General features: G+C 48.6%; 1 protein-coding gene across 4 annotated transcripts in view; it reads left to right on the forward strand.

The window, feature by feature from the left end:
* The window catches only part of SPNS1 (SPNS lysolipid transporter 1, lysophospholipid), a 254229-nt gene that overhangs the window by 86771 nt on the left and 141305 nt on the right, over positions 1-26153 (forward strand). The window lies entirely within an intron of this gene.

Raw genomic sequence — 26153 nt, forward strand, 5'->3', positions numbered from 1 at the left:
TTAGAAATGGGGATGAATAGGAATATTGTATATTTTTGGGCGGACCTGCATAGGGACCTTTCGGCAGAAGTAAGGTTCGATCAAGAGGGTAATCTTACACAGCAGAAAAATATTACGAGAGGAGTTAGACAATGGTGTATCTTGGCACCCTTGTTATTTACCCTTTATATTAACAATCTCGAACTGGTTTTATCCGGAGCTGCTAAGGACATTCCCTGTGTAAGGAACCGATTGATTCCTGCATTGCTCTATGAAGATGATGCAGCGCTTTTGGCATTCACAGCTGTGGGGCTTCAGCACTTGTTGACCACCTTTACCAATTTTATGGGCTCATTAGATTTAAATGTAAACCTGTCCAAGTCACACATTATGAGCTTTGGAGGGAAGCCAAAGATAGCCCAAATGTTTTGTTGTGGCGGGACCAAATTAACTAGGGTCTTCACGTTCCTGTACCTGGGCATCTTATTTGACTATAGGTGTTCTTGTGTTCCGCAAAGGAGGGTGAAGAGAAATGCTATGACTAGTTCAACAGGTGCGGTTCTTGATTTTGCCCGGAGGCTGGGTGCCGAGCCCATGCAGGCCATGTTGAATATATATAAGTTCAAGAGCATTGCCATTGTGAAGTATGGGTCAGAAATTTGGGGTTATAATAATTGCACTGAGCTCCAAATAGTTGAAAATACATTTTTATGAAGCCTGCTCTCAGTCCCCCAATCTATATCTTAGTATATAATTCATCAAGAAGTGGGTCTTTGCTATGTTGCGGATGCGATTAGAATGTCTCCCATTCTTAAATGGATTTCAATCTGGTCTAATCCTGATTTGGTGTTAAACAAAGATATCATATGAGATTGTATGGCTCTAGATAGGGCCAGTAGTATACCGTGGTTGAGACATTTGAAAAGCACAGCTGAGTTGTTAGGTCACCCAAACTTGTTTGACAATCCAGAAAATATATGTAAAAAAGATCTTGTGTGGGCCAAGACCTAATTTCTGCGCATAGCATCACTAGAAAGAGAGACCTCGGAATTATTGAAACCTACTATCTGTATCCACCAGCTCCTTAAAACTTCCTATTCTCTAGAACCATACCTGGACATTGTCTCCAAACCCCAACACTGTTTTCTTTTGACGTGATGTGGGTTTAATTATTTACATCCTTTGCTGGCTCACCCTTTAGGCTGGGCTAAAATTGATGATCTGGATTTTTGCTCATGCGATTGTTTCTCAAGGCAGGACACTATGCATTTTGTCCTGTTCTATGATTTTTATCTATCTATACGCAGGCGTTATATCCTTCCAATTTTAAAGAACAAAGGTTTTCTGCAGACTTGACCAGCTCTTTTATAACTGCAGATGTTGAGTAACCCTTGTGGAAATTTTCCGCATTGCTAGCTGTCTAGTAGCAGGAGTTAGAGTAAGGGGGAAAAAAAGGAAGTTGCGAGTGAAGCAGGTTTGTGTCCAGATCCTTTGATGTATTTTTGCCCTATTGTATATGAAATGTTTTTATATTGTTTGCATTTTATAATGATATATGCATATTTGGATCTGTGATTATATTTTAATCAAGGGTGATTTTATGTAAAATTCTTATTTTTAGTTTTGTATTGCCTATGGGTATTTTTAACATGCTTTTGTGATTTTAATAACTGAATAAAGTAATTTTGACTGACTGGCTGAAGTGGGCACAACTTCCTCAGTTTCCATATTGTTTAAGTCTATGGTGTTTTATTAGGGATTTTCTTTGTGTGTTATGGACAGCAGACCTGAAAAGTTGCTCAACTGTTAGCAAACACTCCACCTATCTAAAAGCCACACACTTGCGGCTTTGCCACTGCTTGTTTCTTTTGTAAATCATAGCTTCACCCAATATATATGTCCCAATATATCACAGCAGCCAGTTGTACCTTTAGCTTATAACCTGTGATCCCAAGCTCACACCACAGAGGTAGTAAGGGGTGCTTTTATATACTCCCATTACGTTTTTTGTCCAGTTTTTAAGGTACTCACCCCTCACCTACAAACCATCACTCATTGCTTGACTTTATCTCCTTGACCCACCACAACCAACTATTTGGTATCCTTATGCTACTCTATGTCTCTGAAGCATTTGACATTGACCAGTTTGCATTACCTTCAGAACTTACTAACTTTCTAATCCCAATCATAGCTCTCAACTGGCTTCATCCTATTACCTGCCATTCTTCAGTATCTTGTTACTCATCCAACATGCCACCAATTTCTGTACTGATTTGTTTTCAGTAATATTCATTAATTTCCCCAGTTTGTTTCCTATACATTATCTCCTCCTGCAATATGTCTTTATTTGGTTGCTCCTAAACCTACATACAGACTACATTCAAATATTGTTTACATTCCCTTTCCTTTTCCCTCTCCTGCCGTTATGCATCTTAGTTTATCTAACTGTTGCCTGGTCCTAGCAGGTGCTCGGTCGGTTATGCTGAACATTTTGCAAACTTAATCTACATCTTCAAGTTTCCTACCAGGCATTCTAAAGCTTCTCCCACATGATAGGCTAATGCTGTACCCTTTGCTAGAAACGCCAGTTTATTCTTCAGTACCAGGATGTTTCCTGAAAACTTCACATCAGCCATAGCCAATTCAGCCTTATATCAGGTGTTGAAAATACATAAGATCCAATCCTACCTCCGTTCAATAGAGCTAGGCCTTTCTTAAACACTGTAGTTGTGAGCAAAATTGACTATTGCTACAAGCTAGTCGTCGACACAGTATGTATGCGCTCCCAAACATTCATCAGTGCCTCATTTGTCCTCCAAGCACCATCTTCAACTCAACATGTGTATATATAAACTCACTGACCCGATTAAGATCCGGCGGGGGTACGCCAAGGGTAGGTTCTGGCCCCTACCCTTTTTTCCCTTTATGTTAATCAAATTGCTGACCTGTTATGTTCGATTCCGGCTGATGTTCCTTCCTTGGCGAACCTGAAAATTACAACATTGCTGTTTGCAGACAATACCCTTTTGGTATCTAAAACTCCCATGGGCCTCCAAAAGCTTTTGGATCAATTTAAGGCTTTTTGCGATATGAGGGGTTTGGTCATCAATATCTCTAAAACTAAGCTGGTGATGTTGAATCCCTGCAAAACCTTTAAACGAAATTTGGTCTTGGATAATGTTCCATTGGAAAGTGTTAGCTCCTTTGAGTGCCTGGGTATAAAGCGGTCTGACAGTATGACATGGAATAATCATTTAGAGAAGGCGTCCCTGAAGTTTTCACAGCTAACCAGAGCCTTGCAGTGGGAGATTTGCCTATCGTACACTAAGCCTGTAGCTCCAGCTCTCAAACGCTATAGTGCTAAGGCAGTTAGCAGTGTTCTTTATGGGGCAGAATTGTGGGGTGTAGTAGACGCAAGCAAGTAAACCACTGTGGAAAAAAAGTTCCTTAGGAGCCGGGTATCTCTCCCCCAAAGCACTCCCCTTTAAAATGGACCTTGGAGTTAGGTCAATCAATGACCAAGCGAGATTGCGCTCCTTGCTCTTTTGGTACAGATTAGTTACTATCACTGGTTTGGCCCATTATGCTGCTGCTTTTAATGAAGTTTGTGGCATAGATAGAAATAAAAAAATCGGGTGGATTAAATATGTGAATACCATATGGGCAGCAATTGGTCTCCCAAATGAGTTTGTTGGTCCCCATCCCCTGCATACAAAGAACCAAATACAACTCCAATACTGGTCATGGGTAGAGCAAACTAATTATTTGAACATCCATCACAGTAGACTACCTGATGTTTTTTAGACATTAAATCTATTAAATGTCTTTAGAGCTACTTTGATATTATCAAGGAGCCTGGGGGCAGAAAACTGTATAGTCAGTTTAGATACGGCTGTTTACCTATGAATGCTTTTATCAATTCTAGGCATAACAACAACAGCCAGGCTAAGGGCAGTCCCTCTTGCTCAAATCCAAACAAAACCGTTGGCCATGTATTCTTTGCATGTCCTGCGTACGCAAGACCAAGAAGGAACTGGTTGGCTCCTGTATGTAGACAGTTAGGGACCCACAGTCACTATGAAGCCCTATGTATCTTAAAATCAGATGCGAGACCACTATTTGTGTGTGCAGTCGCTAAATTTCTTGGCCAATTTTGGGCTATTAGGCGGAGGCTACTGACTACCCCCTCAAGTGGTATGATCCAACAATAGGAAAATATTATGACCTGAGGGTGTTTCATTTCCCTAGATAATGTCTACAAAATCTGGTTTTAAGTACTTTTAATGTGTTTTATTATTCTTACTCTTAATGTATAAGGCGCAAAGGGCCCCCAATGAACAATATAGAGTTGTTGGGCTTTACAGAATAACAACTGTGACAATAGTTATTTAAACAATTGCACTTGCACTTTAGACTTTATCTTAGCCATTTTTAATAGTGAATTTAAATACTGAGTTAAGTTCCTTGTTGTTTAAAATACTGTATTTTAGGAAAATTGATTTCTTAGAATCGGATGTACGGAATTTTTTTATTGTACTAATTCTATTTCGAGCACTATTGCTAAGAAACTATATGTTTGTATCTTTTATGGTATTATAAAACGAAATAACGATTTTATGAATGTATATAAACCTTCTTGGCTGGCCATCTGCCTAAAACAGGGCCTATTTCTTCAATATTAGCTACACGTTTCCTCTTATGTTCCTCACTGAAACCTTTCTTTTAATGCTCCTATGAGAAACCTGTACTTTACCAACCACAACTCCCAACATTCAAAGTCCCCCCCCCCCCCCCCCCCCCCCTTTCCAATGTTGGATGGAGATTCTGGTCCTTTTTATTCCCCCAAACCCCCCATACTTTTCACTGTGCCTCATCCAGAAATGTAAGGGGTGCAAAATGTGCATAAAATATTTGAGATGTCATTGGTTCTGTCTCCACTCTTCACACATTCAGAATCCTATTCTAAATCCCTAACGGTACAACGTAATCTGTGTTATGTGCCACTGGTATATATTGTACTATGTTTGAAGCATTTAAACTCTAGATACACAACTGCCTATCTTTAAACTTGCTTGTAGTTTAAAAGGCTTCTTCTCTTTTTGAACTTTCCCTACTCACAACTGTTTTTGTAGTCTTTGAACTCTTCCGCCCCTCGCTGGATATGGAATTCTTCTGAATCTTTACTACGGTTTTATTCATATTTTTAAGTCTCGGCTCAGACATCTTTTGCTGTTTGTTGCAATTCTAGTTCTTGTACCTTCTATATACTTAGACTAGCTTTAGATCAGCCCCTTACTCATGTTTGGATGACTTTGTTGTCTGGCGCAGATCTCTGCCCCATATCTGATGGCTTTCTTTCCATTCTTTTGTTTGCCCAAGCTAGGAGTAATTTGGTCTCTGTGGAGGGGGCTTTTTTCCCTTTCCACACTCTGTGGGTGTGTATGTGTTTTTGCTTATGTCCCTGCCCCACTGCTTTGTCTCTCTACACCACCCACACTTTGCTTCTCTTTACATTAGTAAGTGCCCCTGCCTTCCCTGCACTGTCTATTTTCAATCCTCTTCCTTTCCTGCTCATTTGCTGCTTCCCTTTTTAGGTCTTGTGGCGTTAACCGCGCGAAAGCGCGGTCTCGCCAGAGACCTATTGTCACTGGCTCTGCTTCCCAGGAGACAGGAGATGGGCACGCTCGAGCTCTGGAATGGGATCGGCGAGGGCCGCGCGCAGACTGAAACACATGTGCGCACACCCATCTCCTGTCTCCACTGCAAGCCTGCTGGTTACTTTCACTTTCCCTCCCCCCACCAGTCATCGGGCTCTTTTTACACACGCACGCATACACACACAGGCGCACACACAGGCGCGCACACACACAGACACACTTGCACACACACGCGCACACACAGACACACACACACAGGCACACACGCGCACAGACACACACACACAGACACACTCGCACACACACAAGCGCGCGCACACATCCCCCCCTCACACCCCACTCACCGGGTTCTTTTCGCGTGTCCCTCTCTCTCTCGGCAGGCAGCGGGTCATTCTCGGCAGCAGGCGGGGCTCTCCACGAGCACGGGAGCCCCGCTAGCTGACACGCAAATCTTCCGGCTGACGGGCCCAGGAGCGCTTCAGCACAGGAGCGCGCTGTAGGCTCCCGTCTGCTTCCTGTCTTTTTGCGGCCCCGCCCCCGTCCCAACACCGGTTGCCTGGCTTCCTGTTCAAGCCGGGCTGCGGCTGTGAGTTTTTATTATTTCATGCGACTAATTTTATGTTACCTCTGCAGCGAAGGAGGCATTTCATGTAACAGATAAATCCAAGACGGATCCGAAATCCTTCCTCTCTAGGAATCTTATGTATTTTTTTCAAACCGCTATTTTTTTAAGTGGTTTCCTTCTTTGATGAACTTGAGTTTTTTTGTTTTTTTTTTTGCTTTCCACGTTGATAATTGCACCTGCGAATGCTTGAGACTGTGACGCCTGCTTCTCGTGCAGCTGTTTGTCTTCTGTGGAATCGCAGTGCTGTTCTAGTGGCCAAGGGCTGGCTGCATGACAGGGTTTTACCATTCTCTCTATGGGCAAGCTCGTTAGTACAGGACCTTAGTGAGGTATGGGTGAAATGAGCCGCAAGTATGATGCGAGTTGTTAGGGACTGTTTGAAATCTCCGCAACATCGGTCTGCGTCGGACGACGGATACGTTGAAACCCTTCAAGCGTAGGGCCTGCTGCTGTCCAGTCACAGTCTTTGAATTATTTCGAATATTTCATTTAATATTGGTGACGTCTCTTCCATAGGAATATGATTGTAAAACTTTGTGTGTGCACAGATGTTCGGAGGGTAGTATATTTTTTTTAATTGGGTGTGGGGAGGAGCAATAACATATTAGGGGTGAAGCATAGGAAGGCACTTAGTGTGATATTAAATCATATTGAATGAGTTTTGTATTAGCAATTGTTTTCTTTTGAAAAATGCTGATAACATGGAACTGGGAGGCAGTAAGCAGTGTTTTCCCTCCATGTCATGCTGCACAATGGTGATAGCATGAAGCTAGACCTTTGCACTATAATCAGGGCCACTGGATGTGGGTGATTGTGCGGCAAGTATTTTTTTTGTGCAAAATTGTAGATTTGCCTCATTTGCCACATAATCCATCATCTGCTGCATAATCGGCAGATTTTAGCAAAACACATTTTGTTTCTAGCCCAAATGTTCAAAAGTTACTAAATACTCAGCAACGCATGTTGCTGCATAGTGGGAGGCCCTTTGCAAAAATTGACTGGTGACTGTTGCTTTTTCTGTATTTTGGTGTTAAACTGCTACTAATGAGGTGCACACAATGCCCAGACCGTGCCAACAAGTGTAAAACTGACAAAATAATGAAGTAATACTATCAGCTAATGCGTCCCATTATGCTGCACAATTTGCCTTTTCTTTCCTCATAATTTACACAATACTGCTGCATAATGTGGCCCTCCAATGCTGCATAATTTCAGTATCTCTGACTACAATGCTAAAGGTTTAATAGTGCAATGGTTTCAAATAACCTTTTATTTGGGTAACCTTTACTTTTGGTTACCTGGGATAAATCATTTTTCTTTCTTTTGATGGGGTTTCTATATATCATGGACCTCTTGAGGTCACACCATTGGCGGGAATGTAGACGGCACCACTATGCACTTTTAGTTTGCAGGTGCCACTTAATACAGGCTGTGAGCACAGAGTTGCATACAAATAATTTGATTGACATGATTTGAAAGATTCAAGCCCCGGCGATGTGTCTTGACTTGGCAAACAATGCACAACTGGAAGGTTTCTCACACGTTTTACTTAATTCTTCAACATAGTACAACTGATCAGAGACATGTAGGAATTGCCTTGAATTGTGCAGGCTAACAGACATCCTGTAGAGCTGTGCTTATAAACTGTGTTTCTTGCGCATATTAAATCAAATATACCACATGGAGAATGCAAACAAAAGCCACGTTCTCATCTGGTTCCTGCAAAATAAACAGTCCTTGAAGCGCTGGCTTGAAAGCACTATTTTTAGCTGCCACGTCTGTTTAAGTATGTACCTTTTCTTCCTGGAAATGTGCTGGTATTTCCATTAGGTTATTGTTAATTGGGCATCCAGTAGGCATAATATGCCATTAGCATGGCAGCGCATAGCCTTTTAGTAGCCTGGGGTGTCACTTTCTAAATGTTTCCATTGCAGAAAGGGTTGACACCGAGGGTGTCGAAACCGGGACCTGTCCTGCGCTAACACGCGCGTCGTGCAATGCTGGGAGGGCACCAGAAACCATGACTGAGGGGCGGGCAGTAACATACTGGTAACATTGACATGGGCCCCGCACCAGTGCTATGGAGGAGACTGGTACGATCACAGGCATAGAGGGGGCCAAGCCTGGTACGTACCGCGGTAGCGGCTCCACCGGCGCCGAAGCTGAGGAGAGGGGTATCTGTGTAGCGGTGGAAGAGCGGGTGCGGGCGGACCAGGCTTTGAATTGAGTGGGCTGGGGTCATCCCGAGCCCTGAGATCACTGTGAACACGCCACACAGCACCACCAGCCCTGAGCTTGACAACTGGACTGGCCCCCATAGTGGCTGGTCTGAAACTGCAGGCATTTGGACTTCTTGGGGCACATCAAAAATCCGGGACCCAAATCAGAATAAGTGAGCTCGTGGATACCTTACGGCTTGGCGCCACAGGCCTACTTTGATGCAAGTGTTTTTATATAGCGCGGACTTTACCCGAAGGCGTCCGAGCGCTTCACAATAGGAACAGTAAAAATACATGAGGAGAAAATTACAAGTGTGCAAATTACAAAAGCAAATGTATAACAACTGTGAGCCCGTGCCTGAGGTGCATCATCAGAGCTGTGTGAATAATAACAGCTGTGAGCCCGTGCCTGAGGTGCATCATCAGAGCTGTGTGAATAAGGTGGAGAAGAGTCCAGCCGGTGGCAGTGGCTGACCCTATCTGCTAGCGCTGTGTGTCACAAGACCTGCACTGCGAAGCGCTGATCATATAGCGTTTTTAAACTTGGCGTTTTACTGCTAATTTTATCTTTCAGTGTATTTCTTGTGTAAAAATCATTGTGTACAATTTTAAACAATTGTTGCCTCACCTGTAGGCTAACGTAATTACTGCTTGGGATTTCACTCTTAAAACTCCCGCCCCGGTCCGCCGCGTCCATCTTGGGCGTTTGTAGCGGAGGGTGGAGGAGGAGCCCAGCACTCCGGGCTCAGGGCTGCAAGGTCAGCGTTCTAGCTGCCCCTACCTCGACTATAAAATGTGCGTAGGGCCGCGACCGCGCAGCAGACGCGTGCAGCGGGCGCGCCGGAAGCGCGCCGAAGTTGAGCCAAAGTCAAGCCCGTCTGTGCCCGTCCGCGGCCGGACGGGGCGCGGGGCCAGGAATCTTAGCCATCCAATTCCTTCAATAATACGGTATGATAGGCAGGAACTGTTAGATCTGTGTCCTAAGGTCACCCTCCCTTGTAAACACACTATGGAGGCGCTATCTCTACATTGCTGTCCTCCGTGCTCTTTCACGCCAGATTTGCCACCTACAAAGGTTGTGCCCAATAGGCAGATTAAGGCTGGACTGATAAACTGCCGGTCGCTCAGCAAACACAGTATTCAAATATATCACCTTCTTGAGGATGAAGGCTTCGATATTGTGTTTTTAACTGAGACCTGGCTAGGAGAATTTTCTGACCTTGACATTATAGAGGCTATGCCCCCTGGATACTCCCTCTTCAGACTAGATAGGAAGGAAGGCAGAGGAGGAGGAACTGCCATTGCAACCAGAACCCCCATAGAATGCTCCCTATCTCCCCTTACAATAGATCACTGTGAAGCAGGATCGTTTACTATTGCCATAGTAGGCCACTCACCTGGACTTGCTGTTCTGCTGATCAATTTCGTTGTGCGAGGGAAGCGCCTCACGCTGACTGTCTCCTGCGCTGCCTGCCCAGTGTCAACGCTCACTTCACAGCGCTCCGTGGTGCTGCCTCCCCTGGACCCGCTGGTGTGAGCGAGAGCTGCAGTCGGCACGCTCTGTCATACGCTCCCAGCTGAGTCCACAGGGTTGAGGCCAGGGTGTAAAAACAGCACACTTAGCCCGGGGGACTGCGGGGACCAGAAATCCCAGCTTGGATCAGCTGGTTCCTCTTCCCCCAGGCGACACGCCCACGGACACGCCCACCGGCGAAGGAGGCTCTTAACTTCGTGACACCCGCTTCGCGGGCGCCACTCACCTGGACTTGCTGTTCTGCTGATCAATTTCGTTGTGCGAGGGAAGCGCCTCACGCTGACTGTCTCCTGCGCTGCCTGCCCAGTGTCAACGCTCACTTCACAGCGCTCCGTGGTGCTGCCTCCCCTGGACCCGCTGGTGTGAGCGAGAGCTGCAGTCGGCACGCTCTGTCATACGCTCCCAGCTGAGTCCACAGGGTTGAGGCCAGGGTGTAAAAACAGCACACTTAGCCCGGGGGACTGCGAGGACCAGAAATCCCAGCTTGGATCAGCTGGTTCCTCTTCCCCCAGGCGACACGCCCACGGACACGCCCACCGGCGAAGGAGGCTCTTAACTTCGTGACACCCGCTTCGCGGGCGCCACTCACCTGGACTTGCTGTTCTGCTGATCAATTTCGTTGTGCGAGGGAAGCGCCTCACGCTGACTGTCTCCTGCGCTGCCTGCCCAGTGTCAACGCTCACTTCACAGCGCTCCGTGGTGCTGCCTCCCCTGGACCCGCTGGTGTGAGCGAGAGCTGCAGTCGGCACGCTCTGTCATACGCTCCCAGCTGAGTCCACAGGGTTGAGGCCAGGGTGTAAAAACAGCACACTTAGCCCGGGGGACTGCGAGGACCAGAAATCCCAGCTTGGATCAGCTGGTTCCTCTTCCCCCAGGCGATACGCCCACGGACACGCCCACCGGCGAAGGAGGCTCTTAACTTCGTGACACCCGCTTCGCGGCGTCACTCACCTGGACTTGCTGTTCTGCTGATCAATTTCGTTGTGCGAGGGAAGCGCCTCACGCTGACTGTCTCCTGCGCTGCCTGCCCAGTGTCAACGCTCACTTCACAGCGCTCCGTGGTGCTGCCTCCCCTGGACCCGCTGGTGTGAGCGAGAGCTGCAGTCGGCACGCTCTGTCATACGCTCCCAGCTGAGTCCACAGGGTTGAGGCCAGGGTGTAAAAACAGCACACTTAGCCCGGGGGACTGCGAGGACCAGAAATCCCAGCTTGGATCAGCTGGTTCCTCTTCCCCCAGGCGACACGCCCACGGACACGCCCACCGGCGAAGGAGGCTCTTAACTTCGTGACACCCGCTTCGCGGGCGCCACTCACCTGGACTTGCTGTTCTGCTGATCAATTTCGTTGTGCGAGGGAAGCGCCTCACGCTGACTGTCTCCTGCGCTGCCTGCCCAGTGTCAACGCTCACTTCACAGCGCTCCGTGGTGCTGCCTCCCCTGGACCCGCTGGTGTGAGCGAGAGCTGCAGTCGGCACGCTCTGTCATACGCTCCCAGCTGAGTCCACAGGGTTGAGGCCAGGGTGTAAAAACAGCACACTTAGCCCGGGGGACTGCGAGGACCAGAAATCCCAGCTTGGATCAGCTGGTTCCTCTTCCCCCAGGCGACACGCCCACGGACACGCCCACCGGCGAAGGAGGCTCTTAACTTCGTGACACCCGCTTCGCGGGCGCCACTCACCTGGACTTGCTGTTCTGCTGATCAATTTCGTTGTGCGAGGGAAGCGCCTCACGCTGACTGTCTCCTGCGCTGCCTGCCCAGTGTCAACGCTCACTTCACAGCGCTCCGTGGTGCTGCCTCCCCTGGACCCGCTGGTGTGAGCGAGAGCTGCAGTCGGCACGCTCTGTCATACGCTCCCAGCTGAGTCCACAGGGTTGAGGCCAGGGTGTAAAAACAGCACACTTAGCCCGGGGGACTGCGAGGACCAGAAATCCCAGCTTGGATCAGCTGGTTCCTCTTCCCCCAGGCGACACGCCCACGGACACGCCCACCGGCGAAGGAGGCTCTTAACTTCGTGACGCGGGCGCCACTCACCTGGACTTGCTGTTCTGCTGATCAATTTCGTTGTGCGAGGGAAGCGCCTCACGCTGACTGTCTCCTGCGCTGCCTGCCCAGTGTCAACGCTCACTTCACAGCGCTCCGTGGTGCTGCCTCCCCTGGACCCGCTGGTGTGAGCGAGAGCTGCAGTCGGCACGCTCTGTCATACGCTCGCAGCTGAGTCCACAGGGTTGAGGCCAGGGTGTAAAAACAGCACACTTAGCCCGGGGGACTGCGAGGACCAGAAATCCCAGCTTGGATCAGCTGGTTCCTCTTCCCCCAGGCGACACGCCCACGGACACGCCCACCGGCGAAGGAGGCTCTTAACTTCGTGACACCCGCTTCGCGGGCGCCACTCACCTGGACTTGCTGTTCTGCTGATCAATTTCGTTGTGCGAGAGAAGCGCCTCACGCTGACTGTCTCCTGCGCTGCCTGCCCAGTGTCAACGCTCACTTCACAGCGCTCCGTGGTGCTGCCTCCCCTGGACCCGCTGGTGTGAGCGAGAGCTGCAGTCGGCACGCTCTGTCATACGCTCCCAGCTGAGTCCACAGGGTTGAGGCCAGGGTGTAAAAACAGCACACCTAGCCCGGGGGACTGCGAGGACCAGAAATCCCAGCTTGGATCAGCTGGTTCCTCTTCCCCCAGGCGACACGCCCACGGACACGCCCACCGGCGAAGGAGGCTCTTAACTTCGTGACACCCACTTCGCGGGCGCCACTCACCTGAACTTGCTGTTCTGCTGATCAATTTCGTTGTGCGAGAGAAGCGCCTCACGCTGACTGTCTCCTGCGCTGCCTGCCCAGTGTCAACGCTCACTTCACAGCGCTCCGTGGTGCTGCCTCCCCTGGACCCGCTGGTGTGAGCGAGAGCTGCAGTCGGCACGCTCTGTCATACGCTCCCAGCTGAGTCCACAGGGTTGAGGCCAGGGTGTAAAAACAGCACACTTAGCCCGGGGGACTGCGAGGACCAGAAATCCCAGCTTGGATCAGCTGGTTCCTCTTCCCCCAGGCGACACGCCCACGGACACGCCCACCGGCGAAGGAGGCTCTTAACTTCGTGACACCCGCTTCGCGGGCGCCAGTCACCTGGACTTGCTGTTCTGCTGATCAATTTCGTTGTGCGAGGGAAGCGCCTCACGCTGACTGTCTCCTGCTCTGCCTGCCCAGTGTCAACGCTCACTTCACAGCGCTCCGTGGTGCTGCCTCCCCTGGACCCGCTGGTGTGAGCGAGAGCTGGAGTCGGCACGCTCTGTCATACGCTCCCAGCTGAGTCCACAGGGTTGAGGCCAGGGTGTAAAAACAGCACACTTAGCCCGGGGGACTGCGAGGACCAGAAATCCCAGCTTGGATCAGCTGGTTCCTCTTCCCCCAGGCGACACGCCCACGGACACGCCCACCGGCGAAACGTATATATAACATCTAGGAACCCGCGACGCGGGACCAAGCGCGGAGCTAAGCCCGGGCAAAGGGCGGGCCGTCTGTGGCCGTCCGGGGACGACCGAGGACGGGACGGGCTACCCCATTTTCATCTCATTTCGGAGTACAGATCTACAGGTCGACTTGGACAAAGATTCGACCGACTGCTCTATCCAGCTAAGACTGTTTACTAATCTATACTTATCTCTAGGAGTTGAGCTAAACCGAGGAACCTGTTCATTTTTATCCCTCAAATCTCACCAAAGACCAATTTTGATAAGAATAAACATTTCTCAAATTCGATACAGAGCTAACATAAAATCTAGACAGAATCAGTAGTAATCACTAATACCATCAACTAATCTCTAACCTCCTTATGATGGCCTTAAAAAAGCTACGCTCACGAACAATCTATATGAAGCGCATGGGTACTGACGCAGCTGTCAGAAAATCTGCTGACAAATCGATGAAACCTGGACAAATCTCCTGTACTCCGGCAATAACTAAATATTTTTCCACCCTCTCTGCGAAAAATCACTCATTTCTTCTTACATCAGAAGAAGAAAAAAAGCTACATCTCTCAATTAACAAATCTGAACACTCTGAACTAAGCAACTATAACCAAGGATCATTAAACATAGAGAATAACCTGGCAAAGAACTCCCTCTTGGAAGAGTATCATAAATCAATCTTAGAGATGTCTCAAATAACACCTATAAAACACCAGGATAACGAACTAGCTTTGGACGTCTCTGCTAGTAATATCACGAAGATGGAAGAAGTAAAATTAGTAACTCCGCTAAGACAAAATCAGCCACTTACCAGTTCCCCAGAAAAATCACCCAAACTGTATACTAATCAAACTAACCTCACTGACCCTCACTTTTCTAACTTAACTCCGATAGTCACTGTTTCACCCCTGTCAAAAGCACTTTTTTCCCTACAGGACATTCTGGAATCAGCTCTCACCCACCTTGGTCAAATTCTAGTTAATTCCGATGACACCCTGGATGTCCAAATAGGTATTCTCAAATTCTTGGTGGAAGAGAAAAAAGAACTTTCTAAAGATACATCTAACAAACCTGAAACAGCCAACCTATTACAATCTGAAAATGGCTACAAAAAAGGAACTAGGTCTCCAAAAACGCTAAATGCAAGTACACAAACAACAGATGTGATAATAATTGAGACTAAAACTAAGGAAATAAGAAAAAAGGAAAAAACTCCTATAACCTACTCTCTCAAGAAACTGTTCAGAGAAGAAAATGAAAACATCACCGAAAAAAACATCAAACACTATCCCATTTTTTCTAACAAAGAAATCGATACAGACCTAAGTCTGATAGCTCTTGACAATAAAGTAGATTCAACGAGAGTTATCAATGTACAGGAATCTAAACAGACGGGAAAGACCATAAATAACAAAGATCATGAAGAAAAAATGGGAAAGAAAAAGAGAAGAAAACCTCTGAGAAGAATTCAGAAGAAAAAAGGAAATAAACTTAAATTTCAAAAACATACTTTCTCAAACTTGGTGAACTCCCCAGCAACTCAAATAACACCACTGGCGAAACCTCTGAACCCAAAAGCAGAAGAATACTGTCCGACCTTAGTAAAAAGACTAACAGGGCAAAAAACCAAGGATTTAAATGAACTACAAGAACATAAAACACGGCAGTGGGATGAAAAACTATCAAAACACTTAATAATAGAAGAACTCTTTCCCACTGACAATATGCCGCTCAATCGTGGTAGAATAATTAATCTATTACAAGAAATACCATCCCTTAACTCTCTGACAAGTAAAGAAATTGACCTAGTACGCTTTCCGAAAAAAGAAAATGACAAATTAGTACAAGTGTCATTCTTTTCCCCAGTTCTTCCTGGAATACTTATAAGAGAGAAGGAAATTCTACACAAGAATGGCTACGATGTACTTTCAATACCAGAACTCAAAACCAATTTACAAAATAAAGCTGTAATTAGACAAACCCATACTAATAATAATTTCAGCTCAGAATGGGGAGAATCCGCATCAAACAACATGAGAAAAGATATACTAAAAATACAAGTAATGCATGGCGAAAGGTCAGTTTGGTCCCGGGACACTAATCTAAACGATAAAGAGAACACTCTAAAATCTTGGGCGTGGCTATCAGAAGCCTTAAACAGTAAAAAAATGGATAAACCACAACAACATCAGGTTTAGCAAAGGTTTGAAGCTTTCGTCATGGAATCTGGCCGGGAAAACCACCAACAAAATGAAAGATGCAACTAAAGATCATCCAGATATTCTTGCCCTGCAGGAAACATGGTCAACCGCTCCCTTCACACAAAAAGGATATTATTATTTTTTTTTTTTTTTAATATATTTTTATTGCAGGAATTAGTAAATCGTTACAAAATCGACCAGCATTAAATCACAAGCAATATCAACTAAATACAACCCTCTGTCCCCGCACCTTAAGTTCCGTACACAGCCATCCAGCCCACAACCCTGGGGTCGGGCGGCGAAATTCAATGGGGGCTCAGAAGGATGTCAGAGCTGGTCCGGATGATCCACTGTCCGTCATCTGCTTTTCCAAACAAGTCTATAAACCCAAAAGAAAAACCCCCACCCTCAAAATACTACTAACCAAAGTAAACCCCACCCAACCCCGCCATCAGCGCCTGGGAACTACCGCAACAGGATCTGCTATGGGACCCACGGGGAAAGCAACAGGACTAATGGTGCAAATGTTTAACGGGACTCGGGGCGAGTCGCTTCTTCACCTTCAGAGTCGCTGGGGGCGCAATAATCCCTGAGGGCCTGTACTAACATTTCCCACTCCAACGCTGCCTCCTGCGCCTTCTTATTACGCTGCCTCCAGGCCAGTTGGTATCTCAGTGTGCTCTCCCCCGCCGCCCACTTCAAGAGCTCGCTGTGCCATCGGCTTCCTGTCGGACCAACTCGTGCCTTCCAGTTCCTGGTCACCTCTCGCTTAGCAAGGAGGAGCCCTAGGTCGATAAATTTGCTGGAAATTTTATTCTTGGGGGTATGAGGGAACCAGTGTAGGAGTCCCACCGCCGCATCAAATGATAAGGATCTCCCCGTCACCTCCTCCAGGGTCTTCCCCACTTCCACCCAGTAGGATGATAATCCCGGGCAGGCCCATAACATGTGGAGGAGGTCCGCCTCCTGAGCTGGGCACCTAGGGCAGTCCGCCGAATTCGTGGCAAAATATCGCTTAATTTTCACTGGGGTCAGATATGCTCTATGGAGAACGTAATAATGGACCAGCTGAAAACGGGCGTGGCGTGTGCCCTTCCAGGCTCGCCGCACCAACTGGGACCAGGTTGTCTCCGGTATCTCCCTGCCAATGTCCTCCTCCCAGCGGTTTCTCAAAGTAGTGAGAGGAGCCAACCCTTCGTTGATCAATCTACCGTAAAGGCAAGTGACCGCCTTCACCGTGCCCGCAGACATCATCACGTATTGGCACACCGGAGATAAGGCGGGTTCCTCCTGCCCGCTCTTCCAGTGTGCCTGGATCGCTCGGACAATGGCCGAGTGCAACAGAAAGTCACCACGGGGGATCTCGAAGCGGTCAATAAGATCCTGGAAGGGCAAGAGCGCCCCGTCCTCATACAGATCCCCAACTAGCTGTAAGCCGGCGTCCTCCCAGGCCGCCAATCATGACCAATCGCCTCCATGGGGGAGGGCCGTCAGCATCCCCAAAGGTATTTCGGGCGCATACGGTGTTCTCAGATGGCCTCGGGCGTGAGCCCGATTCCAACACAGGCGGACGGTCCGCTCCTCCAGCGACAGATCCCGCAGGGCCAAACGTTGTTGCAGCGCTATGAAGGAGAGAACATGCCTGGCCATGCCCGTCCCCCTTCTGTCTTCCGGGCCCCGGAATTCTCGGGCGATCTCCTGGGTGAAGGTCTGGAGCTGCGCCGCCAGATAATATTTTTCAAAGTCCGGCACCGCAAGCCCCCCCTCATCTTTCGGCCTCATCAGGGTATTGAGGGCCACCCGACGGCGGCCCGAGCCCCAGAGGAAACCGACCATCATAGATCGTAATAGTCGAAACGTGGCCGGTGGGACCCAGATCGGTAGTGTCCGGAAATAATATAATAGCCGGGGAAGCGCCACCATTTTAAGCAGAGCGATCCGACCCGCCACCGAGAGCGGCAGCGTGGCCCAGAAGTCCATGCAGCCTCGAAGTGCTCGAGTGCTGCGGGCAATGTTCCCATCCAGGAGGTCGGATGGGTCGTGATAGACGAATACCCCCAGGTACTTAAAGCAGTCGGGTTCCCATCTAATCTCCCTACTTAAAGTAGGGGCGGGGGCACCCTTACGAACCGGGAAAAGACAGGTCTTGGACCAATTCACCCGGAGGCCCGAAACCTCCCCAAACTCCGTAAGTGCCGTCGCCGCTCCATGTAAAGCGTCGAGCGGGTCCTCTAGGAAGAGCAACAGATCGTCTGCATACAGCGAGACGTAGTGCGGGCCCGAAGGCGTCCATAGGCCCATATAGTGGGCTCCCGATCGAAGATGCAGCGCGAGTGGTTCCACCGCCAGCGCAAAGAGAAGTGGGGACAACGAACACCCCTGCCTCGTGCCGCGTTCTACCGGATATTGTGAGGAAATCAGTGGTCCCGCCCGGACCCTGGCCGATGCAGAGGCATAGAGAACCGCGGTCCATCTGATGAAGCCCTCACCGAGGCCGAATCTCCGCAGCACCGTGTAAAGGTAGTCCCACTCCAGGCTATCAAAGGCCTTCTCTAGGTCCACCGATAAGACAACCGGGGACGGGGCATCCACAAACGGTTCCCCTAGCAAACGGAGCAACCTGCGAATGTTCATAGTCGTGTTACGCCTTGGGATAAAACCCGCTTGGTCCTCATGCACCAGGGAACTCATGTGTCCCAGCAGCCTCGAGGCCAAGATACTGCTCAGTATTTTATAGTCCACCGTCAGCATCGATAAGGGACGGTAAGACCCCGGGTCGGACGAGTCCCTTCCTGGTTTGAGGAGAGGAACCACCAACGCCTCACACATCGAGCTCGGGAGCCGCCCCAGCCTCTTCGCCTCTCTGTAGACCACCAATAACCTAGGGGCTAGGAGGTCAGCATAAGCTGCATAAAACTCCACGGGCAGGCCGTCTAGGCCCGGGGTCTTATTTCTCGCCATCCGTTTAATGGCACCGCGGATCTCCCCCAATTCTATGTCAGATCCCAGGGCTTTCGCCACTTCTTGCTCCACTGTTCGGTGCTCCAGTGGGCGTAGATAATTATCGAGCCGGTCAGGGTCTCGGGCGGAGCGACTGCGGTACAAACGTTCGTAATAATGCCGGAAGCAGCTGAGAATCTCCGGTTGAGTGTATACCTCGGTTCCGTCTGCCTTACGCATACTTGTCGTCAATGAGGACTGACGCGTAGGGTTGGCCAGCCATGCCAGCAACACGCTCGATCTGTCCCCCTCCGCGATGGACCGGACCGTATAGGCCTTGTAGTCAAAACAGCGAAGCCGTTCGACCTCCGCCGCCACCTTCTCCCTCGCCTCCGCCGTGTGTACCTGTAATTCCGGGCGCCCGGGGCGGCGAAGTTCCAGCTCGCGGAGTTTCCGGTCCGCTGCATCCAGGTCAGCTAGGATAACTCGCCTCATGCCCACCTTTTTAGAAATGCAGTAGCCCCTCACCACTACCGTAAAAGCGTCCCACTCTAACGCTCTCGTACTCGCAGTGCCGCCGTTGGACGCAAAATATTCCGATACCTCATCCCCCAGGTCCGCCTTGAAAACACTGTCCTCAAGAATCTCGGGTCGTAACTTCCAGGTGGGCACCGCCGGCGCCCCGGGGAAACAGCGAAGGTCCAGCAGGAGGGGGTTATGGTCTGAAATGGTTCTGGACAAGTACTCAGATCGGACCGCTGCCGAAACCAGTTCGGGCGAGCCAAGAAATCCATCCAGTCTGACATGCAACTCATGGAGGCTCGAGAAGTATGAATAGTCCCTAGATGTGGGGTGGTGCGCCCTCCAGATATCCGTCAGACCCCAGTGGGTCTGCCAATCCTTACGACCCTTAGCCGTGCGACGAACCGGAGAATCGGGAAGGGGCGGATGTGAGCGGTCAGTGTCTACGTCCACTACTGAGTTGAAATCTCCCCCGAGCAAAAGGGGCCCGGAGAAGAAGTGGGCCAACGAGCCCGATAACCTGGAAAGGAAGGCAGTCTGGTCTATATTAGGAGCGTACACACAGCAAACGTTCAAGTCCCTCCCTCCTAAAGTGCCCGAAATGGCCACGTAACGCCCCTCTGGATCTACCACTGTTTTCGTGACTTGGAAGGGGACCCCAGCTCTAATCCATATTAGCGCCCCTCTGGCATACGCGGAATACGATGTGTGAAAGACCTGCCCCCTCCATCTACGCTGTAGCGCCGCCCCTTCCGCCCTGTTCAGATGAGTTTCCTGCAGCAGCGCCATTTGCACTCCCCTACGCACTAAATAAGCGTGGACTTTGTGGCGCCTGGACATAGTATGAAGCCCCCTCACGTTCCAAGTAACACATTTCAAGTTAGCAACATCAGCCATTGTCCCATATTGTTCTCGCACAGTCTCCCCATCCGGGGCCCCACAAAAAAAGGGCATCATTCATCCCAGCACTGATGGCGGCCATTTTCCCCAACCAAAACCAAACAACCCAAGAACGAACCAAACCCCCACCCACCCTCCCCAGAACAGGACCCAAACAGCACCATCCAGATCCCATCCAAACCTTGCCCTCCAACAACCCAATAACCCCTACTAATCCTGCGGTCGCCACCGTAGGAAGGCCTTAAGGGCCAGGTGCGGGCCGGGCGGAGGCAGTGGGCCCTCGACGCTCAGGCTACCAGGACTAAAACAAGCCCAAAACAGTGCCGAAGACCTCCGGGGCAAAAACAGGGGCACCCCACCCTCCCCGCCCGCGTTGGCAGCATCAATTGACGGCAACCGCCTCCCCCCTGCCGGGCCCCCTCCCAAAATGAAGTAGCTCACCCCGTTACCCCTGTCCATCCAGAAGGTCTTCCACCGATTTCGGTGTGATCACCGGCGTATGGGCGCTATCAGTCACTGAGTCCTCGGAGTCCAATGGTGCCCCCTAGTCACCCGGGTCTGCTTCCTCTTCAATGGCATCGTCTCGTGCGCCAGATAACTCAGATAACACCTCCAGCACTCCCTTCCGCTCCGTCGACGTCTCTGCAGTTGAGGGCCCCCCCGAGCGGCCGCGGCCATTCCTAATCCTCCTGGATCGCCGTCTCTGTTCCGGCTCCTCCGCCTGTTGGGATGAGGAGCCGAAGCCATCTTTCCCTGCTCTGTAAAGCTCAAGCCAGGCACAGACATCCTCCGGGGTGTCGAAGAATTGAGTCTTGTCATCGACAATGATGCGGAGCCTTGCAGGATAGAGGAGCGAGTACTGGATGCCCTCGCTCCTGAGCTCGCGCTTGACCGCCAGGAAGGAGAACCGCCTGCGTTGAGTTTCGTAGGTGTAATCCGGGAAGATGTTCACCTGACTGTTCGCCACTTTGAATGGACCATTATGTCTGGCGGCATTGAGGATTAAGTCTCTGTCCCGAAAGTGCAATAACCGCGCCACCACTGGTCTCGGGGCACGTCCCTGCTGCGGTGGCCGCGCCGGGACTCTGTGGGCACGCTCCAAGGTGTAGAAGGAGGATAGCCCCTTCGGGGCCACCGTGTCACGGAGCCAGGCCTCCAAGTATGCCACCATGTCGCCATCCTCGATCTTTTCCGGAAGGCCCACCACACGGATGTTGTTCCTCCTGTTGCGGCCTTCCGCATCCTCCGCTCTCTGCTCTAGGGTCGCAATCCGGGATAAGGCATCCTTCATAGTCGCAGCCAAGGTTCGCTGCGCCGGCTCCAAGATTTTCACCGAGCTCTCCACTTCCTTGACCCGGTCCGAAAGTTTGCCGTGGTCCGCTCTAAGGAGACCTAGGCTCGTCGCCACCTGGGCAATGTCCTGTTGGAGGGCGGATCGCGTGGTCGCTATCGCCTCCAGGACGCGGTCGAACTGTTGTTGCATCGATGCACCACCAGAACTCTTTGGGTCCCCATGTTCCTCTTTGTCCTGGGTCTCCGAGTTTGAGGCGGTTGGGGTGGTCCCCTTGGCTCCTCCAGGTTTCCCCATGTCGCTGGGGGCACTCCGTGATGGTCCAGGAGCAGGCGTCTCCGGGTGCAGATGCCGACCACGACCCTCCCGGTTACTGGACCTCAAATCGAGTATCGGAGACCTCCTTCTCCAGGGCCTGTGGGAACTTCTCCGCTGCGGCTCGCGCCACCACCACGTCGTCCGAGGGCACCGATGAGGGGGCGGAGACAACCGCTGCCAGGTCGGGCAGGCCCGCACAGCCGCTAAAGTCCCGGGGTGAGGGTCACCAACTCCACCGGACGATTTGTGGCGCCAGAGTGTCGCGCCTCCCATGGAAGTGGACTGGCCAGGAAAATGTAGCTAAGTGCGGTGTCGTGAGTGGGGCCACCGCCTGGTTCACCAGACGTCCGCTCACGGGATCCACTATAACGTGGGCATCCGCCCAGTCACCCAACCGAGTGCATTCTCGTTGTAGAAAGTCCGATACAACCGATATCCAGTGCACAGATCAGCAAGGGATGGCGAAGCCGGGGGCGAGACGTTGCCGGCGACGCTCCTCCAGTTCAATGGATCCGGCCAGGGGGACAATGAAGTCCGGGCGCCATGTTGGGTCGCACTCCGCAACTCCGCAAACTTTGGTTTTACGCCGGATCACCACTCGTCCGAGCCACACCAAGGGCCCTGGCAGGTCTTCGTCGGTCCGTCTAGCAGAATGCGGGGTCTGGGGTGCCCCGCAGCCTCCGATTTCCAGGATAATCACGGGCTCAGTCCCGGAGCCGAGCTCTCAGGCGACCATCGCCATCGGCGCCCAAGCCACGCCCCCACAAAAAGGATATTATGTCTATGAAACCTCAGCAAAAAAATCCAAAAGGGGTCATGCGAAAGGAGGTATGGCAATCCTGCTGAAAGAAGATTATTTTTGGTCACAAGAAATAATTGATACATATTCGAATAACCTGCAATGTATCAAAGTACTATTTAAAACACAACCATCAGATATTCACAAGAAAACACTACTTTTTAATATTTACGCTCCACCAAGTAAAAAATATGACCCATTATTTGACCACCTATTAGAGACCATTACTAACATTCTTGAAGATCAACATCATCTGCCATACATCATTATGGGCGACTTAAACGCTAAAATCTCAAATAGTGAAATAAAGAAATGGTCTTTATTATTTAAGGAGGAATCTCTGGAAATATCACTCCCGCAATTTCCAAAAGGAGCTAAATCAGATAAAAGAGGAAGCTCATTATTATCATTCCTTCCTAGTATAAATGGGGTAATACTAAATGGAAATACCAATGGAGATAAGCCAGCATCATATACCAGGCAGGGAAATGGAATTCCCTCCATTCTTGATTACTTCATATGTGGGAATGAAGAAAAGGAACAAATCACCCAACTGTCCATTAAAATTTAATGAGGAAAGTGATCATGCACTCCGACATTTAACAACACTCTGGACGGCACAAACTACTTTCCACAACGAGCCAATATTCTATAAACCCAAAATGGAAGTAAACACAGTCCAGCGTCGGATTTACTGGGGTGCGGAAAATTTGGATTATCTGAATGTTTTAATATCACAAACTCAATTGCTAACTGCTATCTACTCAGAAGACCCCATAAAGAACTATGAAATTATAATGTATGAACTAAAACACGCCATACAAAGTAAATTAAAACAGGACAGACTAACACAAAGAAAATGCGTCAGCAGGAACAAAAATTGTAATCAGCCAACTACAAAAAAACTCAATAGGTTGATTCGAGCCCAGTACTTGAGTTACTCGTCAGTAAATAAATTGGAAATAAACAGACTAAAGAATCAAATAAGAAGACAAAGGGCTAAACAGGAAAAATTGAAGCAGGATTTTAATTGGATTGATATCCAACTAGCAGCCAAGCAATGCAATCAACGTAAATATTGGTCTTTGATAGCGAAAATGACCGGAACCAAAAAGAAGTTAGAAGCAATCCCTGTCTCAGAGGAAGACTGGGGTATATTCTTAGGTGATCTATACAAATCTAATCTGAACATAATGGTGAGTAAGGATATTGAACGAGGTATGGAAACTAAAGACATTAAACTCACCAGGACCTCGGCATTGTCAATTGCCATGAACATCAAAAGGGCAAGAAGTACGGGCGCTTCCGGCCCTGATCAGATTCCTATCAAGGTTTATCAAACTGACCAAAAAGCTTGGGGCCAGATGCTCTCGCCATTATTTAATTATATATTTGACTCAGGGAATATTCCAAACTCCTGGAAAGGAAGCATATTAATTCCAATATATAAAAAAGGAAAAAGGAGTACTGCTGGAAACTACAGACAAATAGCTCTAATGGACGCTGGCGGTAAGATCTTTGCTGCAGAAATACTGGACCTGCTGAAATCATGGGCATTTACGCTGGGACTAATTCCCATGTTTCAGGCTGGGTTTCGACCGAATCATTCAGTTACGGACAATATAGCTATTTTTCAAACTATTTTAGACAAATACGTAACGGGAAAATCTCAACCAATATACGCAGCGTTTATAGATTACACTACTGCCTTTGACAGGGTGGATAGACCGACCCTATGGATAAAATTGAGAAAGATGGGTATCCCGGAGCCTTTATTACAACTAATTGTGAACCTGCATAGTAACACCTGGTGCCGAGTTCAAATGGGGAGTGATAGGGGTTTGTCAAAGATAATACGAACATCCAACGGCTTAAAACAAGGGTGTCTTTTGGCCCCGATTTTATTCTCTCTGTATTTAAGCGACCTACCGTCGCATCTACAGCAAGGGCTATGCATTCCACCGAAGATTGCCACTCAGCGCATACATGCTCTGCTGTATGCGGACGATATAGTCATGTTCGATCTAACACCTTTTGGACTTCAAAGTCTTCTAGATATCTTATACAACTACTCTAAAGATCACTTTTTAATTCCAAATATAAGTAAAACTAAAGTAGTTGCATTTTCAAAAAAGAAAAAAGATGTGAAGTACCAATGGAAACTGGGAGGAGAGACGTTGGAACAGACAAAGGAATATACCTATCTTGGTAGAATTTTTCGCATAATATGAGTAACAGCAAACAAATTAACCATTTAAAAAGGAAAAGTGATCTACATGCTGGGGCCATGTCACGCCTGTACACAGCCACTGGAAGTAGGCATTTTTCAGCACTAATAAAAATCTATAGAGCTAAGATTCCCCCGGTTCTATCATATGCCTCTGAATATATACCCCTGAAACAATGGAGTTATATGGACTTAAATGAAGGCAAAATACTAAAAAAACTACTGAAAGTTTCCAACTCAACACCTGTACAGGCACTAAGATTGGAATGTACGATCACAAGTGCATATGCAACAGCAGTAGCAAGCCTCATTAGGTGGGCCTATTACCTTCTCCATTCAAAAGAGGGTACCCTACGACATTTGTTAAAAGTCGAGACTTTTAGTAAGGACTCCACTTATTTTATTTTCTCTAAAAACATGAGAGAGGCTTTTCGTTTAGCAAAAATTAGCGTAGAAATGCTGTCATCATGGACACCTGTACAACTCAAACTATTTCTAAAAAACTTTTCTCCCAAATTGAGTTATGAGCTTGATCACTCCCACTGTACCAATCTATCTATGTACAAGACTTATGCTGACTCCCAAGAATATAAGCAAAAACAGCCGTATTTGGAATATACTCTCACCCATGGTGCAAGGCGCACGATCATGATGTTGCGCTTGGGTATACTTCCCGTATTATCTTTTACCTCTCCCTGGAGACAAAACAGTTCCTCGCAATGTAATCTGTGTCAGGGGGGTAAACAGAATCTAGAGCATCTGTTCTTTATATGCCCAGATAAAAATGTTGTCAATGCTAGGTTAACATGTTTAGAGCCCATATATCGGTCTTGCAGGATTGTCAATGCAAATGATTTTATTTCAGTATGCGTTAAGCCACCTAATGAATTTGTCTGCTATAGAATTTTTAAATTTATGAAAATTTCATTGAAAATGTATTAATTTGTATGTATAAACAAATGTATTTTCTTTTAAATAATTTTGTGGTCCTCGAAAGAGTACCGAAACAAAATAAAAAACTTTGACTTTGACTATTGTCATAGGACCTCAACTTTCCCTCTCGGGCATTCTTGTGTACAGACCCCCTGGTAGACTGTATGATTTCACCAATAGCCTGATAGAAGCCACAGCACACCTAGCAATAAGGAAAAGTAGATTGTTGGTACTTGGTGACATGAATATACACTTTGACGATCCCCTCGATACAGAGGCTAAGAACATCAGGTCAGAACTTCAATCCCTACAGCTCGATCTTATAAATCATGATCCCACCCACAGACTGGGCCACCTCCTAGATCCTATCTTTGGGAATGGCTCCGGAGTACTAGCCACATCCCCTATTCCGGTACCCTGGTCCGGTCACTCTATTATTCCATTCTTCATTCAGATATCTGAGTCTGATCCTAAAAAAGAGTGTGATCGCCGCTACCTGCGGCGAAATTGGAAAAACTTCTCCCATGATATTTTTAACAAGCTACTC

Source organism: Lissotriton vulgaris, chromosome 7, assembly GCF_964263255.1.
Source record: "Lissotriton vulgaris chromosome 7, aLisVul1.2, whole genome shotgun sequence".
NCBI lineage: Eukaryota > Metazoa > Chordata > Amphibia > Caudata > Salamandridae > Lissotriton > Lissotriton vulgaris.